This window comes from Sparus aurata, chromosome 1 (assembly GCF_900880675.1).
Source record: "Sparus aurata chromosome 1, fSpaAur1.1, whole genome shotgun sequence".
Lineage (NCBI taxonomy): Eukaryota > Metazoa > Chordata > Actinopteri > Spariformes > Sparidae > Sparus > Sparus aurata.
This window is the reverse complement of record NC_044187.1, coordinates 19,777,900-19,785,102: the sequence shown is the minus strand read 5'-3', so window position 1 is coordinate 19,785,102 and position 7,203 is coordinate 19,777,900.

Below are 7,203 nucleotides of genomic sequence, written 5' to 3'. Positions count from 1 at the left end.
GAATACAGTTTGTCCTTGACCGACTCTTTCTCGTCTCTTCCTTCCCCACTGTTTTGTTCATCTAAAGAAATGTGAATGGGGGCACTCACGCTGGCTCTCACACAGTTTCAGGGCTTTTAGTTTCGGTTACATCTTTGTGTGTGTGTGTGTGTGTGTGTGTGTGTGTGTGTGTGTGTGTGTGTGTGTGTGTGTGTGTGTGTGTGTGTGCGTGTACGTGTATGTGTGTGTGTTTGAATGTGTCGGGAGAGGCAATACTTCAAGCGATAGGGCACATTAAAGTGGGCTAAAGTGGGGTGAATTTATAGCAAACTCAGAGCCATCGTGGTGCTGCATCTCCTTTGTATCCCTTTATGTTTCACCTTTTTTCTCCTTCTCCTTTCTCCTCTACTGTAACCTTTCCTGTGAGAAAATACCATGTCAATAAAGGCTTTTTAACATGAGGAAAAATCAATGCGCCCCAATTGCACCTTCTCGCAGGCCTGCCTACCAAACAAATGAGTCGTTCTGCTTCTGCACACGAGGAGGTGGGGGCTGGGTAAAAATGCTGCCCTCGTACTCTAAATTCAGTAGTTTAACCTTATTTTTGATTGGAATCGACGCCAAAGTCCACAGCATCTCGAAATCCTGTTTGTAGGGACTTAACTTAACATTACACTTAACACTCTGACGTGCTTTATTGTTCACAATGCACACCATCAACTTTTATGGTCCTAGAAGGGAAAGCAGGCTTGCATGAGGGGTTGCAATAAAACTGCACAATAAAAATGTAACATAGAAACGATAAAAACACAATGAACACACATTAACATAAAAGCTTGATAAAATGTAGATAAATAGACGCATCATATAGCTACATACAATCAGTCTGTCATTGAAAATATTGACTCCTTTTATAAGGATTGAGAAAGACATGCACACCTCCGTAAACACATGGCAGTCAGAAGAGTTCTGTGCTGTATTTGTTGTGTCTATTTATGCAGATGACTTGATTATTTATGTACAGGTAAAAGCAATTGAATAAATTACTTTTGATAACCTGAAAGTTGTCACTCATAATGACAAACCCCTTGGAGAATCATCACCTCAACTCAGTGCAAATAACATCTTTTCAAGAAACTTGATTTACGGCAGATGAGCTGTTTATGGTCACCTTCCGGTTGTTTTTTTTTAAGTCTTCAAACAAGACCCCATCTACTACAGTTGTCTAGTAGAATGCAGCAATAATCGTTGTGAAGCTCCACGATTGTTGTACTCGACAACTTCCCCACATCCCCTCCATCGGCATGGGGGTGAGTAAGTAATGACTGAAATCTCTTTTTTTGTGTGTGTGTGTGAACTTTTCCTGACAGAAAATTAGGACGATGAGATCAAAGATTACGAAAACTTTTTGTAATCATGTGATATAAGCCAATTCAATCCACTGCTGATGTTGATAGAGGCCTTTTGAGTTTATTTTGTTGCAGGGTCTGGGTTTAGGTCCGGTTTTAAACAAATTACAGTAATTTTAAAGTAACCAGGCGCAATCAAACATTTTTTTGTCGCTCATTTTTGTTGACAATGACACAAACAGGCACGTCAGTATTTTATATGGAGCGTCAAAGGAATTCATTAGCATCATGGAGAGATCTGAGCTAAGATAAAAGCACTTTGGTCCGCAATGAGTCATTGTTAGTGGATTAGGTGGGTGCCGATGACCTCCTGTGCGACGTCACTCTGAGTGGTGTGCCTCGCTGCTGCTTTTATGGAGGAATTTATTGTTTTATATGAAGTATTTGTGATGTGATGACCCAGCTATTTATAGAGCTCTTCAAGCACACACTCAAAGAGCTTGATGGGAGATGAACACAACATTTCCCTGCCTGGTTTGTAAAGTGTGCACCGTTTTCTAGAGCCGAATATTCCTGTCACGTCTTGTAGCTAAGCTTGTACAATGAGGGTAAAATTAGCCCTCTGTCTACCTTTTATAATGGAAAGTGGCACACACACACACACAAACATCAGACACGTGTATACACTCTCTCATGCATGAGAGGTAATTTTTATTTCCTGAAGTTTATTTAGGGATAATGTTATTCATGAGTTTGCCAGATACAGGAGCGAGCAGATGTTTTGGGAGAAAGGCACCTGGTAGACTTGACATTTCTGAGGCGTTTGGCTTTTCTTTCTTTTTTGATAAAATACGTTCAGAGGGAGCAGGTTTATTCTTTATTGTTAATCAAGAAAAGTTTCAAATATAATCATACATCAGTGGGAACATTCGAGCCATCAACGTTTGATTAACATTTTATAACAGATCTCCTGACGTACGAACATCCGAAACGATCTTCTGTCGTGTCACCATTTCATTCATTCTCCTGCTCTCTCAATAAACCAAATGCACGCTAAAAGCCCTCCTGTGCTAAGACATGAAGTACTGAGGGCCAGTTATGAGATGATAAGCTGCAGTGTCAGCGTCCTCTAAATGCCCGCCCTCCGGTAATTATCTACCGACAAGGCCTTCTGCCTGCTCCTCCTCTCCTTCTTATCCTTAATACTACCTCGATCTGCTAATTCTAATTCTAAACCTGTTTCATCCTGTCATGTTCCTTTTATCCTGTACTTGGTCACAAACTGCACTTTTGGATGTCTGAAGGCAGATGGCTCACAGCTTCAGGGATTCACAATGGAAGTCACCGATAAGCAGAAGCATTTCTTAAACCTGCATGTAAGAAATCACTTCTTAAATACTCTTCTAGGGAAAAACTTTAGTTCTTATGATCTTGACCATTCAGACTGCTCCTTGTTAACTTTGTTAACTCATCAACTCTTTTCAAAGCAAAACAGATATATGAAGACAGTGGCGGGCTCAGGATGTTTGAGGGGCAAGGGCGAAAAATTCAAAATGGATCCTGTTGAGTGCTATCAGGCACCAGTGTGGAGAAAGTTGCAACACATTCATAGTGAAGAGAGGGCACTTCAGACATCTTCTACACTTCAACGGCACCCTAGAGGGCACTTAATCTTGTTTTATCTACCGTAGGGACATCCAAGAGGGCACGTCCTCTGCATTTTTTTTCCGCACATAGGGGCACCAGGGGAGCGATTTCATTTATGACACTGAATATCAATTATTCACATTCCGATATTAATATTTTTAAAAACGGTACACAAAAATAAGTACAAAATAATCACGCATTAAATTGGGAAGGATAATGCTGTACGCCAGCAAGAATAACATTAACAAGCCTTGTGTTGTTGCTTCATCAACAGCGACCGACAGCCTCACTCATGTTAACAAACCAGTGTGTTCCAACTAACAATCAGCTGTTTAAATCATGGCAAGTTGCCCTGCTGGAGCCCTGTACAGTTAGTCTAGGGGCCTCATTGTTGTGATAATTTTCTGTGAAATAATGTAAAATGGAAATTTATTTGGAAAGCTTTAGAAGCTTTGGAAAGAAAGGAGATGTGCACAGCTTGCCTTGATAAACACTCTTTGCTGAACTGGAATGAAAATGAGGAGTGGGAAGTAAACATGACCCAGTGGTCAAAATGGACACAATTACTTATGCCACATTTATTTTCTTTAAGTGACTGCCAAATGCTTCCCAGGATTTCTTTTGTTATTTAGTTTGTTGGTGCTCCTTTTCCCTCTCCTCATCTGTTCCATTCAGTGATTTGTTCAGTCATTTTGGTCTACTGAGGAATTTTCTCTCAGACGTTTTTGCCCTATGAGTGCAAAATGTCTGAGAGCATTTTAAAGGCAGTTTTTTTCTTAAATTGAGCCTTTTTTAGATCCATATTTGGTTATATCACACAGATGTTATCATACTGAAGAGAGGTAATCATAGATCCACTCGTGTCTGATGCTGAAAGTGTCGGAAATGGTCTCTTTGTGCTCGACACACCTTTGTTTTCTCGCCCATCTCTGTCTCTCTTCTTTTCTCACGAATGGCCAAAATAAAACACACGGGCATCACTTACAGACTCTCACACTCAGGGTGGAATTGATCCAGAATTGATCAAGTGTCAACTGGCTGACTAATAACTTAAAGATTGTGACTCGTGGACCATGATTGGTTTGAAATGGAACTGACATTCAGGTACAGAAGCAGCCACAATAGTACAACGGCTTCAACTGCTGCTATAATATTCATAGACTTTCTTTTAATTCTCCTCTTTCGTCTCTGTCATTTGATTTTCCTCTCTATCCAGCCCTGCTCTCCTCTCTCTGTTGTCTCATAGGTTTATGGATCAATGAACGGTGGGGGGTAAGGTGACCTTCTTCAGACTGACCAATAAGAGAGCTTGCTGGACAGAGCTCTGCCTAAAAATGCTTCTCAGGCACTATCTATTTCTTTCACACCAGGAGCAGAATAGAACAGAGAGTGCAGTAGAATCAGTGTAGGAGTGTGTGTGTGTGTATGTGTGTGTGTGTGTGTGTGTGTGTGTGTGTGCTTGTTTGTGGGGTATATTGCGGAGTTATACCAGCTGATTGAGGATGACATGTCTAATTGGGGGAAAACTGCTGTCGTCAATTGTTTTCTCTGCATCTGCCTTCTGCACAAATTGGTTTCTGTCTCCATCTGGGTAAAATTAAGGTGAGGTTCAGGTTTGGGCTGAGCCATGTATTCATTATGATTAAGGATAGCACACAACTCTAGGGAATGAACGTAAATACACAGAGACAGGTGTTCAAAGAGAGAGCTTAACCAAAACTTGAAACTGAATGCATTCATAATTTATATTAACAATAGATCAAATTAATATGTAATGTAAAAGGTGTTTCTCAGTGATGAAGCCACAGAAAATCAATCCCCTCAGATCTACAGAGCGTTGTAGCGTCTTTTAGCGCATCGCCCTCATCAGGGAGCAGCGTTTTTTATGTAAACTACCTACCCAGTAACCATCAGCAAATGCTTTGTGACCACCTGGTGAACACAGTTAATCATTAGCAGGTAAGGATTTTCAACTAGAGACCAAAACAAAAACCTAAAAGAAAGCAAACGTAAGTCTTACATTCACAGTTTCCCAAAAAAACACGAATCCAAATGAATGCTCCTGACAGCTGAATATGCAAAGAGGCAACTGTTTGCTATCAAGTTAGCCACAAGAACTTTATAAGGTGATAAAATGTCTGTTGCTAATTGTTTTTTAGCTTCGTCTGCTGCCCCAAACTGGCCCAAAAAATCAAGTAGTGGGGGTTTAAGTTGCAGTGTGCTGATGTCTCTCTCTGCTACTATATAAAACGACTTCCTGAACAGGATCTTCTGCCACAGTCTCTGACCTCTAATGATCACATTATAAATATTTCACTTTGTTCTGAGAAACTCTCACATGTAGTTGAGGAAAAGAATCCCAATAAGATTTTACAACCCAAACACTGGTTTACTACAGAGCTCTGCTGTGTGTCATTAAGTTTAACTGTTTAAATTCTTGTTCCTTTCCAATGTTCCTTTTAATGGATGCCTCCGTTTCTCCGGTCTCGACATTTGACAGTGAATCTTTCAAGGCTTTTAGTCCAGTGTATCGCCTCAAATAATTTATCACAGCATCAAGGGACTGTCAGTATCAACATGGCAGCTCCTCTCTCTCTTTCGCGCGCGCTCTCTCTCGCTCTCTCGCTTATTTTCTATGGGAGCGATTGGCTTATGGCTCCAGGTCAGAGTAAATTATTAAGGCCTGCTCTGTATTTGGCCGTAAATGCTCTCTCTCCCTTTTCCTTTCCATCTCTCTCTCCCTCGTGTTCTCTACTTCCTCTCCTCCCTCAACACTTAGCCCATTTAGGAAGAGAGTGAACAGGATGAGAAGGCGCCGCAGCAGCACGAGGGGGGAAAAAGCAGAAAGGGAAAAATAACACGGAGACAGATGTGGTTTGTGGAGATGGACAGAAACGTAGAAAGGATGTCAGTAGGGAAATGGGAAAAAAGAGCTATGGAGCATTAAAAAGAGAGAGAGAGGGAGGACTGACAGAGGTAGAGTGCTGATGAATTGCACAGCAGGGACTTCGCCATCCTCCACCTGCCACCTGCCCTGAGTGCACCAAGCAAGACCAATCACACACACCTGCTTTATACCTAAGAATAGCGAGTATTTGCTGGTGTGTGTGTGTGTGTGGGTGTGTGTGTGTGTGTGTGTGTGTGTGTGTGTGTGTGTGTGCGCGCGCTTGTAAACCAAACCAAAGCGGGACCAGTTTAGTGTTTCTGTCATTAGAGAGCTGTTAAACTGCCAAATGGGTGAAGGCGGAGAGAGACAGGAAGAGGGAGAGAGGAGGGGAGACGGTTACCGACAGAGAAAGACAGTAGAAAGGAAAAATGGAGTTGTTTTCATTTCCATCAATAATTCAGGATGTGCATTATCTCCTGTTGTGTGCAGCTGCAAACTTCATGCCTCAGCGATTTTTTTTTACAATGGCAAACAACCCCTGCACGTGCACACAACAAACGCACCCACACACAAACGGGGGGATTAGTAATCGTTTGTGTCATTTTGCACACAGATGTGTAATTTATGTAAAGACGGGATTCTCGCTGTGAGAAAGTCTGACTACAGAAAAGAAGTGGGCTGGTTATTAGTGTACTTTTTTATCTGTTGATGTTTTTGAATCTATCAGCCAGAAGCTACTTAGCATATCTCTACGCTGCACTTTTTCCGACTGCAATATCTCTTACTTTCCCTCCTCCCGCATATCCCTTCGGCCCTGAAAGCTGCTGTTATTAATATCTAGATCCCAATGATAATGTGTTGTGTCAAAGGGGTCCTTCTTAGTGATGAACCTGCAGAGAATTATCAATGTCTCCGTTTAATGACCCTCACCAGCATCATTTACGGCAGCATCAGACAGCTGTTTTTCGGCTCTGATAGTATCACTGTACACTTCCCCTCAGGCACAAAACATCAGATGGACAAAATTAGCGACTAGCTGCTGAACACAATGGAGCATTAAGCTGCTAAAGTGACAAACGTTTCCTTCAGGGGTTGGTGGAGACCAAACCAGAGCCAGACAGAGAGCAAATATTAAACAGGTGTTCCAAAAATACAACTCTATAAATTACGCTGTTAATGCCCGTTTAAAGGCTAGTTTCAACCCAAAATGAATTCATATGATGATTTTTCATTATCTGCTCACCCCCAAGTGGATGTAAAAATGGGTGAAGTTTCGTAGTCCACAAAACATTTCTGGAGCTTCACAGCAAAACAGCACTGTCCTGAACAACTGAAGTAGAT